The sequence below is a fragment of the Protopterus annectens genome, chromosome 9.part0 (genome assembly GCF_019279795.1).
Source record: "Protopterus annectens isolate FY-2018-M chromosome 9.part0, PAN1.0, whole genome shotgun sequence".
Taxonomy (NCBI): Eukaryota; Metazoa; Chordata; order Ceratodontiformes; family Protopteridae; genus Protopterus; species Protopterus annectens.
Genome location: NC_056743.1, coordinates 939,994,161 through 940,007,522, shown reverse-complemented (window position 1 = coordinate 940,007,522; position 13,362 = coordinate 939,994,161).

Here is a 13,362-nt window from a genome sequence, read left to right as displayed (position 1 = left end):
GCTTTGGTAGCATGGTTTTCTCCAACATGAAATTTTGAAATAGCCCGTCACTGAACCTCAACAGTAGAGTAACTGGCCCCATTGTGAAAAATGGAAGTTAAGAAATCTAAGACTGCTAGAATGAGAGCTGAAAAGGGATCCACATTCCTTTGGGAGGCCCAGATAGAAAACAGTTTCCACTTACTCTTATAAATTTTTACCTCCTAGATAGTTTCTGGGAAGAAGTGAGAATGTGGATCACTTGGGAGGAAAGCCTGGACTGACTAACCATCATTGGAAATAGAGAAACCAAGTAGTTAACTTGAGGGCTCAAATGTCAGGGTGAGGCATGCCAGACTGGTGAAAGAAAAGACTCAGTGTGGGGGTCTATCACCCAAGACAGGTGTATCAAGTGAGGCCAGAGGAAGGGCAACTACACCTGTCGAGGCAAGAAGGGGGTAAAAAGGATGACCGTGATCTTCCTCTTCAGGGCTTTCTGTAAAAATTTTGGAACTAGTGAGGTAGGAGGAAAAGCATAAAGGAGACCGGGGGGGGGGGGGCAAATGTCTCTCAGGGCCTCTCCATCCAGTGGGAAAAGGACAAAGAACCTGCTGCATTTGGAGTTGATGGGATAAGCAAAAGATCACAGCATGGTTGACCCCAGTGATAAAAAATTTGTTCTGCCACTTTGGATTGAGAGACCACTTGTGAGGTAGCAGAATTGATCTGATCAACCTGTCCACTAAAATATTGGACTTCCCTGGTATGTGCATTGCCATCAGAAAGCAGTTGGAAGATATTGCATACTGCCACACTCTCATGGCTTCTTGACACAGAGGGTAGGAACATGTTCCCTCTTGTTTCTGGATGTACCAGACTACTGACATGTTGTCTGTCTGGACGGAAATCATCCCTAGAGGAACGACCTCCTGAAATGCCTGCAATGCTAGAAGGACTGCCCTCAGCTCTAAGACACTGAAGTGAAGCCTGGCCTCAGATTGTGACAACTTGCATTGGACCATCCTTCCCATTTAATGACCCCCCCCCCAACTCCCGCTAAGGGAACAAAGGAAATGAAAGCCATCATTGACCCCAGTAGTTGAGGAACCAATCTGTCTGGTGGCATTTGACAGGATAAAAACTGTAGGGCCTGCTTGAACAGGGTGGACAGTCTGCTCGCTTGCAGCCTTGCTGTCTGTGTAGTGGTATCTAAGTGAGCTCCTATAAACTCCAAACTTTGTACTTATGCCCAACAGTGAGCAAAGATGAAGCAGGTAGTTCCTAGCCCAGACTAGGAGAAACTTGGTAGGAGAGTTGAGACAGTCGTCCAAGTAGGGGAACTCTTGGAATCCTTGCAGTCTGAGATGAGCTGTGACCATTGCCGTACACTTGGTGAACATCTGGGGGGTGTGGTGAGACCAAAGGGCAGGGTTGTGAATTGAAAGTGTCCATCTCCCAGCTGGAAGCTGCGAAAACTGCTGGACTGTCAGTCCATTGTAATATGGCAATAACCATCCTGAAGGTCTGTCAAGCACATCCAATTGTCCTTTGTCAATAGGGGGAGGATGGACTATACTGTGACCATCCAGAACTTCATGTATTTGACATACTGACTGAGGTGGCTGAGGTCCAAAATTGGCCTGAGGTCTCCATTCTTTTTTGGCACTAAAAAAATATTGAGCAAGTTCTGAATCCTTGATGGTCTCATAGGACCTCCTAGATGGCTCATTTGTCTAGCAGTTTTTTTTTTATTTCTATAGTCACTGCCTATTTTTGTGAGGGCGGAACATTGAGAACTTTCTTTTGTGGTGGGGGTAGGCAAATAAAGGGAATGGAAAAGAAAAAAAAGTTATGTACTCACCATAATGTTCCATCTGTGTTGTCCATTTTCATTCTTTCACAACAAATGGGTTCAGATCTGATCCTCGTATCTGACTTGACTGCTTTTTCCAGCTAGTGGAACACTGAAACTCTCGAGCTCCTCCCTTACGCACAATGCACTAATCCCAAAACATACCTCAGATCTTGTTTGCTGCCCTTTAAACCTGCATAACATAAAAATATAACATAAAAAGATGATGAAGTAATAGCATCTGGAGCTCAAATAAAGGAACATTGTTCCTTTGGCATCTTTCAATCCTTCCAAAAGTCAAAAATTGGTAGAGGGCTGGAGGGAAGGCAGTTGAGGAAGAATGAAAATGGACAGCACGGATGGAACGTTATGGTGAGTACATAACTTTTTATCTGATGTTGTCATTTTCATTCATTCCTCAACAAATGGGACAGAGTCCCCATCCACCTAAATCTTGGGATGACTCTAAGGAAGGATATTCCTAAGCACCGCTGAGTCGAACGCTACACTTCCCTTAGAGACCAGATACAATTTGTAATTAGCAAAAAAAGTATGAGGATTAGTCCAAGTTGCAACTGCACAAATATCACCCAAGGAAGATCTGGATAAAAACACAGAAGAAGTTGCCATAGACATGGTGGAATGAGATTTTAGTGGTTTTAATAAAGACAAACCCAATTTTTTGTAAACAAAGGAAATACAATCAGTCAATCATTTAGCTAAAGTCAGTTTTGTAACTGGTTTGCCCAATTTTGAATCTGAAAAGGAGACAAATAATTGTTCTGATATCCCAAAATGTTTTGTCCTATGGAGACAAAAGCATAACTATTTGTGAACATCCAGCAGGTGCAACATATCCTCTCCTTTGTTTGTGAAATTTGTAAAGAAAACTGGAAGGTTGATAGTTTGATTGATACTGGATTCTGACACTGTCTTAGGAAGGACAGATGGGTTGGTTCGTAAGGATACCCTATCTTTATGAAAAATCAGATAAGGAGGTTTAGAAAATAGGGCTTGAAATTCTGAGACTCTTCTTGCAGAGCTAATGGCCACTAAAAAGATATTTTATTATTTATTTATTTACAGTTCGTTTGCCAGGATAGTCCATTGGGCCACGAGGAGCCCGTTTTCAATGGAGTCCTGGGGAGAAAAGCTCCAGAAAATTACAAATTACAGGTTTAACATAACAGTACGTTATTAGAGAAATGTGATGTGCACAAATAAAGCAAAATTAAACAGAAAAACACATATTAGTAGAGTGCATATATTAGTACAATGCAATAAGAGCAATATTTACAAAAAGTCAAAGTTTTTAACAGTTTAACATATTAGCACAATGCAATAACAGAAACATTCTAAATCTTTTAACAGTTATGTTAATTCGTGCAGTTAATTTCTAGGCTACTGAATTGTACCATTCTAGGGTTATGCTAATTCCTAAAGTTTATTAGGGGTACAAAACAATGGGAGGCTATTGTGAATTATAGCTTATAGAGAGTAGCTATAGTGTAGGGAGATTATGTGGGGTGGGAGCAAGAGCATTCCCATAGTGAAGTTAGGTGTGTGTGTGAAGTAAAGTTTTGAATGAAGAGAGGCTGCTGGTGGTGCGGATGACAGGTGGGAGGGAATTCCAATGGTGTGCTAGAAAGAAGGACATTAGATGTTTGCCTGGTGGATGGGAAAGTTTATGCAGTTCAATTAGAGTTTGGGAATTAGATCTCAAAAGTCTATTTGGTTGGTGCATTTTAAAGGCGGTGGCAAGAAAGGGACAGAGAGAGGGGGTAAAAATAAGTTTGTGTGCTTGGACAAGTTGAATATAGATGAGGTAACTGGACAGCTCAAGCCAATTCAGTTGGTGTAGGGCAGTGCAGTGATGAGAAGTGGATCTATAGCCGGTTGCAAATTTTGTTATTTTATTATAGCAAGAGGAGAGTTTTGTCTTGAGGGAGGATTGCAGGTTAGTAAGGATAGAGGCACCGTATAGAAGGGATGGGATAAGGTAAGTGTTGGCGAGGGTGAGCCTAGTGGAAGGAGAGATGTAACGGTTGTTGTAGTAAAGCATGCTTATTTTTTGTGTGTTTTTTTGATATTTACTTGTAGATGATTATCAAACTTTAGCTGGTCATCGATCAGGACTCTTAGTAGTTTAGCATTAGAGACTATTTTAAGAGGAGTATTATTTTGACTGGTGACTGAGAATGGGGTTTTATCTAGGATGGTGGTTTTGGAAGCAGTAAATACCATGAGTTTAGTTTTATTAGTATTGAGTGCTAGATGGGTGTCCATCATCCATTGCTCAGTGGAGGAGAAGGCATCTTGGGTTAATTTAACTATGGTGGGTATAGAAGAGGCAGAGCAGATTATTGTTGAATCAAAGGCATATTGGACAAGGTCGGCATTTGGGATGGCTTGGTAGAAATCGTTTATGAATATATTGAATAGAAGGGGGCCTAAAACTGAACCCTGGGGGACACCTGTGGGAGTATTGGGAAAAGGGGAGGTGGCTTTTTTTCCATCTGACAGTTTGTTTCTTGTCTGAGAGGTAACTGGTAAACCAGTTAATAGAGGAGTGGGATAGATTTAGTTTGGAGAGTTTAGTGAAAAGAAGGTTATGAGAGATAGTGTTGAATGTCTTAGACAGGTCAAGGAGGAGAGTGAACATGATGTGGCCAGTGTCACGGGCCTTATTAGCTGTTTCCAGGAAGGAGAGAAGAGCTGTGGTTGTGCTGTGGCTGGGTCTGAAACCATGTTGAGTAGAGGTTAGAAGTTGGTTGTTTATGAGGTAAGGTAGAAGTTGTTAATGGATTCATTTTTCAAGAAGTTTAAAAATGGGAGATAAGATAGCGAGAGGTCTAAAGTTTGTGATAGTATTGTTATTACCACCTTTATGGAGTGGAATAATAAAAGCCTTTTTCTAGAGCTGGGGAACTTGACATTCAGCAACAGATCGATTTATAAGACTGTAGATGGGAAGAGCTATGCCTTCTGCAGCAACTTTTAAGGAATATGAGGGGCATTGGAGCTGGTTTCAATGATAGTAGAAGTTTTTTTATGGTGGCTGTAGGGATGGGGTTGAAGGAGAAGGGAGGAGGAGGTTGGGAGCAGGAGATGCTAGGGGAGGGAGGGATAGTAGGAAATAAGGGTGGGGAAGCCGAATGGGAAGTGAAGGATGATATAAGTTTACTTATGGAATCGATAAAAATAATGTTAAATTGGGTGGCCAAGTCCAAGTCAGAGGCATCTGGATCAGGGCAGGGTTTTTCTTTTTTGCCAGGGTTGAGAAGGGAGGAGATTCCATGCCAGAATTTTTAGGGTTGGTGTTATGGTTGGTTTGGAATGCAGAGAAGTTGCCTTTAAGGTCTGAGATAATAAGTTTTTTTTTACTTTGTTACGAAGTGCTTTAAATTCATTAAGGGTGGTGATAGTTTTATTTCTGGAGTAGTGTTTCCAGGCTTTATCCCAGAATCGCATGGCTAGTAAGATATTTTTGGTTAGCCAAGGTACAGAATTGCTTCTTATGCATTTTGTTTTAAGAGGGGCAAAGGAGTCAAGCAAGTTGAGGAACGTTGAGTTAAAAGTAGGTAATGGCATTTTCTAAAGGAAGAGTTTTTAGTGGGCTCCAGTTCATTTTTTTAGTGCATTTGAGAATGTGCTAGTATTAAAGTTTTTTAGACAGCAAGTGAAGGTGTAGGTATGAGTAAGTTGTATGGAGGAGGGAAGATGGTGGGCAAAGTGGGGAAGTGGTCACCTAATGTGTCGGGCAGAGTGCCACTATCAGAGATGTAATGTGGATGAGAAACTAGAATCCAGTCCAGGCTGCTTCCAGCAAGGAAGTTATTGGAAGGCATAGTTGTTGAGTTAATAAGCTGAGTGAAGTTGTACAAGTTTATATTAAGTGAGCTTGTAGGAGATTGAATTGTTGACCAGTTAATGTTAACATCACCCAGGATTATAGTTTCATTAATGATGTTGTTAGAACAGTCTTCCAGGTTAAAAAATTTAGTTCACACTTAGCTGACAGTTCAAAAGGGGATTGTGTGAATGACTGTAAAACAATATTTAAATCCCATGTAGGAGTAGGATCTTTAAAAGCGGGTCTAAGAAGAAAGGTTTGCCTTATAAAGGCCTTACAAAGTCTGAAGCAGGCTAAAGATGAATTACTTAATCCTATGTGAAAATTAGAAATGGCAGGTAGTTGTACTTTAATAGCTGTAGAGCTAGCACCTTCATTAAAAACTACAGCTAAAAACTCAAGAACTTTCGGTACTGGTGCTGAAAAAGGATCAATGTGTTTTTGCTGCTCCTAGAAAACAAATCTTTTCCATTTACTTCTGTAAATTTTCATAGTGGAATCCTTATGGGAAGACAAAAGAATCTAGCGGACAGGGGAGGAGAGCCTGGGCTGTCTAGCTATCACAGAGGTGGAGAAACCATGCAGTCAACTTTCAGCCTAGAATGTCCGGGAGTATTATATCTGTCGGATGAGACAGGAGGTCCAGAATTGGATCCAGAATCCATCGTTGGTGAAGTAGATGAGTCCAAAGAAAAAGAAAACAAATCTGACAAGTCCAATAAGGAGCAATGAGAATAACTGTGCTCTTCAATCAAGATGCTTTCTGAAGAATATGGGGATTAGAGATACTGGGGGGTAGTCATAGAGGATAGTGGGGGGCCAATCATGGAGAACAGTATCCCTTGGTGATCAGGACAAAGAAACTGCTGCACTTGTTGTTGAGGGGAAATGTAAAAAGGTTGCAACAAGGATGGCCTCATCAATGGAAAAACTTTTCTGCAACTTTCATGTTGAGTGACCACTAGTGAGGCATTAAAATGGACCTGCTTAACTTGCCAGCTATCACACTGGATTTGCCTGGAATGTGCATTGCTATCAAAAACCAACTGGATGAGATCATCCATTGCCACACTCTCATAACTTCTCAACACAGGGGATAAGATTTGTTTCTGCTTTGTTTGTTGATGTACTAGACCACTGACATATTGTCTGCCTGAATCACAACAGCTCCAGAGGAAACAGTCTTAAAAAGCCTGCAATGCTAGGAAGACAGCTCTCTTCTCAAGGACATTTATATGCGTATTTGTCTCTTCGTGGGGCCATGTGCCTTTGACTGGCTTTACCAAGAAATGCCCCCCCACCCTATCTGGGAAGCGTCTGTGGTAACTATAGCCTTTGGCTGACGAAGAATAAAGGGACAACCTTGCATTATCTGATCAGAGTATATTCACCATAGCAGGTAATTCTTGCAGGCCTGAGTTATCTTGATTTGGGTGGACAAAGATTGGTGAAAAATGGGCCATTGAGTCGCTAGGATCCATTGAAGAATTCTCATGAGATACCTTGCTAGTGGAACCAAAACTATTTCAGCAGACATTGACCCCAATGCTTGAAGGATCAGTTGAGGTGAAAGTGAAGACTCTGAATAATCTTTTTGACCTGGAATTGAATGTTTTGAATACTTGACAGAGGGAGAGAGGCTGTCAGATACTGTATTGAACAAGGCTCAGATGAATTCCAATATTTGAGTTTTTTTCGAGTTGAGAATTCTTGTAACTGATGATGTAACTGATCCCCCTTTAGAAAATATTGTACACAGTCATATGTTTATTCTCTTTTGATAAAAAAAAAAAAAAATCTTTTAAAATCATTTGTTTATTATACTTATGTTTTTGCTCTGATTATGTTTACGTAATACATGTATTAACTAGTCCTGATGTAAAATCCTTGTATTTGTATTGTCAATCTCTGTTTTTAGTATTTTATAACTCTTGGAGCTTTTCTCCCCGGGCCTCTACTGAAATGGGCACATATCCAGCTAGACTAGCCTGGTCAACAAATGTAAAATAAAAATAAAATAAATAAATACAATAAATGATAATTCCTAGGTGAGAGCATAAATGGAGTACATAATCTCATGCTTTGATCACAAGAAGCTTGGTTGGAGTGGTTATAAGCCAGTCATCCAAACATGGAACACCTGGAATCCCTGTAGCCTCAAGTGAGACCAAAGGGCAGAGCTCTGAATTGGTAATGACTGACTCCCAGAAGGAAGCATAGGTCTCTCCTGCACTGCCTATTCATTTTGCTATGACAGTACGCATCCTGAAGATCTATTGAGCACATTCAATCATTCTTCTGCAGAAAGACAGAATGGACTTAACTGTAACCATCCAGAACTTTGAATACTTGTTCAGAATGTTGACATCCAAAACTGGTTTCAAGTCCCCTGGTTTCTTCAGCACTAAACAAATCTTGAGTAAGTTCTGGATTTTCCCTAGTCTGGGGGGACCTCCTGGATAACTTTTTTTTTCTAGAAGCTTGTTTATTTCTAATTCTGCTGCTTCCCTCTGATTGGGTGGAAGTTCATGGAACATTGGTGATTTTGATTATTGTCAAAGGGGGTGTTAGGGAAAAGGGTATTACATAACCTCTGGAAATAATTTTTTGCACCCATGAATCTTCTGTAATTTCTAGCCAGGCTGTCTGGTGCAGTGACAAATGACCCCCGACTGCCTCCAGAGGTGAACAGTCAGGCCTCCTTTCAGAAGCAATGATAGGATCTGTCAGGGAATGTATTTCTAGATCCCTGGTTCTGCAGCCACCTCCACTGCATGGGTAGCATCTTCCATTAGAATTTCCCCCTCTGCCCCTAGGGGAACTATCTCCATGTGGATCTTGGAAGGGACCCTGGGACTTTATGAACCATGGTTTTCGACTGCCTCGATGAGTCATAGAAAAGGTCCTTTGAGGGGTCAAAAAACATACTCCAACAGCAGACAGGGTTTTACCTTCCTGTTCACACCTGGATGGTCGTTTACTTTGTGGCCAAATAAAGAACTTCCATCAAAGGGAGCACTGATGAAGGAAGACTTGAAGGGCTCCATAAAATCACATAGGTGCATCCAGACATGTCTCCTAATGGAAATGCCTGAACCTGCCACCCTTGAGTTACCTTCATCTGCATGGGAGATAACCCTCACAGACATATTTGAAACAGATGCAGGGTAGCCAACTGTGAGGCAATCAAGCTCTCTGCCTTGGAAGTAATGGTCCCAGTCAGGGACTTGATAAGTTCTTTAATCAAATCCCTCTGAAGTCTAGTGAAGTGTACCAAGTAATTCAGCAAACAAAGTGCAAGGTGACTGAAGCATATACACACTTCCCAAATCTGTCACCCTAGACTCCCTGTTAGGGGGATGGACAGAGGACCTTTATTCTACTAGTTCCTTCTTCGTGGCTACCGCTACAACCATGGCATCAATTGATACTCTCTTGCTTTAGCATTCCCTGTCCTTAGGTGGCACCAGGATCCTGTTCTGGTCTCTTGGGGATCAGCTTAACAGAATGAGGTTCCTTCAACACCCATCAAGAGATCAAATCAATGAGCTCATCAGTGGGCAGAGTCACCCAGGATGTAGACGAACCACCTCTTTGGTTGAGAATTTCTAGGATGTCTCCAAAGGAGATGTCATTAGGTGGTGATCTTGGGGACCCTTCCCTCTCATCGAAGTTGGTATCCTCTGTGACAGACTCTTGAGGAGAGTCTAAATGCCTCCTCTTGCATTTTTTCTTCCTAGGAATGTCTTTGGTGGGATGTTCTGGAGAAGTATCAGAAGAAATCAATATACCCTGCTGGGTATCCTGGTCACTTATTTGGGCTGGCTGTCCCTGTGTCACAGGAAGTTGAGGCTCAAGACACAAGACAATTAGGGCTGGAAAGTGGGAGCAGACGAGGTAGAAAGGTTCTATGTTTAGGAACAGAGAAAGCTCTCTTTCCTGCCTCAGAAGCAGAATGACTTGGACAGAAAGAAATGGACGGCTCTGAAATGACCTGCTTTTGGACCATAGGTTCCCTCTGACCTGAAGGCAAACTACTTGAGAGAGGAGTCGGAGCCAAGCTGTCCAGCACCAGGGCTCCAAGAAGCAGTGACAATTTCAACAACCTCAGAGTGAACTCCAACACCCCGGATCTGGCACCTTCGCTATGCCTCCAAGAGTCATCCGGGTCTGAAGTGCTGAGAGACTGTCCACTCAGAGATGTCACTGGAGTCAAAGATACCATGATCTTCAGATCCGATGTGCATGGCTCCAGGATTCTCAGATCTGACTGCTCCAAAACCAATGGTCATATTGAAGAAGGAGTCAGTATAGGTGGGGTAGTACTCACAAAGGTCTCCGGACCCGATGGTGTCAGAGCCGGGAGATCCCCCATTTGAATTTGCATCAAGAGGAACTTCCTCATCATCCTGTCCACAAAGTGGTACTTTATAGCCACAGGCCATACATTTTTAAAACCAAAAGGTTTGTCTGCCATTATCTAACTTAAAGGGAAAAAACGTAGAGACAGAGACTTTTTTTAAAATAGTGTAAGAAAAAAGGAAGAAATGATAGTAATTTTAAGATGTACCTAGAAGTACAAAACAGGAGGCAGATTACCAGCTATGGCAACAAAGAATTACACAGCTACAATGTAAATGAGAAGGGAGGATAAAAACTCAAAAACTGTTAAGGAGAAGGCACAGCAGACACGGCCAGATACCAATGTTTTTAGCTCTTTCATTCTGTTTATTAACTAGAACTTCAGAAAATATATGCAAAGACCTACTCAATCTTTTTTAAAAAAGTACCATAAAATCACATGACATATTCAACCAATTAAAGTTCAGATAATAATTACAAATACATATACATCTGAAGATCAACTAACTAGTTCAAAATTCCATACAATGCAATGATACAGTACTAAATACTGCAAATACAAATGTTACTATAACTATTTAATATTGCAAATTATTGCAATTGTAAAAAACATTTAATGTTAATACTTTCATTTAGACCTGGCACACGATCAGCAACTAGGTCTATCTGCCAATAAGATTCTCTACATTCCAAAATAGTTTTATAATCTCCTCCAAAGATATCATTAGACAACTTGTCTAAAACAAAATATGAGAACTTTTTAAAATCAGCACAAAACATTGCATGCTTGGCTAAAGCATTAGATAAATCTTTCTTCTTAACTGCAAGACAGTATTCATATATCCTTCTTTTAAGATACCCAATGGTCTTCCCAATATAAAAAATGGGATAGGAGTTGCATAATGCAACATAAACAACATTCTCACTGTTGCAAAAATATCTAACCTTAGCCCAAATAGTTCTATTACAATGTTTAAACGCCACCGAAGAGATGTTAGAAAGATATCTACATTGTTTACATCTCCCACAGGGGAACGTACCAAAGGAATGAAAGGGAGGATAAGTAATTTTAAGGCAAAGGCTTTTAAGAAATAAGTAAATAAAGAAATACACTCATGAACGCTGCTGAGAGTTTGAGATGACCACTTCTGTACGGGAAGGCAGCAAACGAGATCTGAGGTATGTTGGGGGACTAGTGCATTGTGGGTAAGGAAGGCGCTTGAGAGTTTCAGTGTTCCAAGAGCTGAAAAAAGCAGCTGAGTTGGATTCAAACCCATTTGTTGAGGAATGGATGAAAATTACAACATCAGATCCACTGGTTATGACTGTCTGCACCCAGACATCTTCAGTGATGGATTTCCATGCTTCTGGGTGCAGAGATAAGCGCCTAACTGCCTCTAGAGTGCAGCAGATGGGAAACTGTTCAGAATCAGTGAAAAGGCCGCTTGGAGAAGGGACCCCTTAAGCCTTGATTTTGCAGGCCTCTTCTGCTGCATGAGTGATGTCCACCATTGGAATCCCCCCCACCACCACGGGGAAAGTCTATCTCCAGAGGTATCCAGGGAAAACTCTTGAGACTTTCACAACCACAGCTTGTTGCCCCCCTTCTAGCTTCAAAGGGAGGTCCTCGGAGGGGGGAGAAAACCATATTTCTATGACAGAGTTTTCACTTCTTGCTGACTTTTATAAGGGATGTCTTGAAAAGCTCCTCAACGTCACACAAATAAATCCAAGCATGTCTTTTTACAGTAATTCCTGTACCTGTGTCTCTCAAAGCATCCTCAGTCTTGTTGGATATCAAATGCATAGAGGCATTTGATAGGTACTGAAAGGTGGCCAGCTGTAAGTCCGTGGTTTTCTTGTCCTCTGCAGACATAGACCCAGAGAAAGAGATAGAGAGCTGCCAAATTTCTAGGAAATCTTGTAATATGTGCTAAATAGTTCAACAACCTTAATGCAAAGATGATGGACAAGTTGGACAGATCAATTCTTCTCTGAAAGCCACTTTTTGTTGGCTGCCATTACTACCATGGCATCCACTGCTGGGCCCTTGCACCAACTGTCTGTCTTTTGAAGCAACAAGATATTTAACTGGTTTTCTGGGTATTGGTTCTTTTCATGCCTGCTGAGAGCTCAAATCCACCAACTCATTGACAAGAGGGGCCACTTAAGAAGTAGCTGATCCATTTTCAAAAGCCTCAAATAAACACCAAATCCTCTAGGGAGGGGGCTTTGGAAGACTACCTTCCTTTCTGTCTCAAAAGTCTGAGGATTTCCCCAAAAGAGACATCTTCGTGTGATGACCCTTCATCAAAATCACTGTTTCATTAAAGGACTCCTGGGGGAAATCAATGTGCTTCCATTCACATGTATGTTTTTGAGAAACCTCAGTGGGGGATGTTCTGAGAGGACTTGGAAGACTGCTGGGTGTCCTGTATGTGGAATACCTCAAGACTTGATGGAACCATCTGTCCCGTTGGATAGACCAAGTAGGATCACGACCTGGGGCTTTAAGCTGTGGAGTGGATGGAACTGAGAGACGGGCAGAAGTCCATTCATCAGGACTGGAGAGAACTCTCTCGACTGCCCCAAAAAGCAGGACCTGAGTGGATATCCCAAACCAGCAGGTAGGAGTGGAGACTTCCACACCTGGAAGGCCAAGGGAACCAACTCTGTGACAGAGAATAGAGCCAAGGTGTCTAATCCCAAAGCTCCAAGAGAAAGGTACCAGTGCTGAAGCTTTATCTCTGAGACCCCTCTGGAACCAAGGAACTTGGAACCAGTGGAATCACAGAAGTCAACGGAGTGGAAGATGACCACATCTTTTGGTCTGAAATGGACAACTCTTTTGGAAATCTCATATCCAGAATTCCCAATGAAGGTGGGTGGATATGGGTAGGAGCAACCATTGATAGGGTCAAAGGGCTGAAGCAGGTCCAATGGGAGATGGAGCCAGGAGAACCCAGAGCTGAATTTGAGTCCTGAAGAACTATCATTATCATCTTTCTATCTACATTTACTTCTGTCAGACTTTTGGTAGATCAAATAGACCTTAGACAGGAAGATGCAGATAGAGTTCTAGATGATCTTTTTACTGGTCTCTCCTGAAGAAATGGGGAATGCAGCCTGGGAAAGATCAACCCTGGCGAGAACTTTGGCTCCTGAAAGAGAGGGGTCTTGGATCTTATGGGTGCCAGATCTGATGGAGGAGTAAGATCTGATGATTTGGACCTTTTAGACAACAGAGCCGAAGATGGTCAAGAAGAAGGACAGCATTCAGGGGAGTGCCTCCTTATCTTCTTGCCCTTGTTGCTGG